The 486-nt window shown below is 57.6% G+C and overlaps 1 pseudogene; it reads right to left on the bottom strand.

The window, feature by feature from the left end:
• Positions 1 to 486, bottom strand: part of LOC119591049 — a 35,115-nt pseudogene that overhangs the window by 30,713 nt on the left and 3,916 nt on the right.

The following is a 486-nucleotide window of genomic DNA, read 5'->3' as shown; positions in this document are numbered from 1 at the left end:
CGCTGCCCTGGTGCTGCCCGGCCTTTTCCCTGTTGTGTTCGCTCTGCGGGGTTGCGTTCAACCTGTTGGGTTCCTTTCCGGCTGTTTCCTGTCTCGCTCCCATGTTCTTTTCCCCGGTTTTCCGGCGTTTCCCTGTCTTTCCTGTTCTCCTTCTTTCTTTCTAGGTTCGGGGCGGATGGTGGCGGGGGGGGTGGGGCGAAACTTCGGTGGGCGGGGGCCCGGTGGCCCCTTTGGCGCGGTGCTGGTGCTTCGCTGGTGGGTGTGCAACTCGCGCCCGGGTTTTTGGAGCTTCTGGAGGCTCTGCGGGAGGACGTGGCTTCGGAGGCTCCTCTTCAGGATCTGGAGGAGCTTGGGGTTCCATCGGGGTGCTGGGAAGTGCTGGCGTTCCGCCTACAGCCCCCCTGCGAAAATGTCTTTTTTTCAGTTCCCTTTTTGATTTAAAGAAAAAAAAGGGTTGTCGATTTTAAAATTTCCATTGTTTCAATG

This window comes from Penaeus monodon, chromosome 28 (assembly GCF_015228065.2).
Source record: "Penaeus monodon isolate SGIC_2016 chromosome 28, NSTDA_Pmon_1, whole genome shotgun sequence".
Classification (NCBI taxonomy): domain Eukaryota; kingdom Metazoa; phylum Arthropoda; class Malacostraca; order Decapoda; family Penaeidae; genus Penaeus; species Penaeus monodon.
The sequence above is the reverse complement of the archived record's forward strand: the minus strand, read 5'-3'. Positions and strand labels throughout refer to the sequence as shown.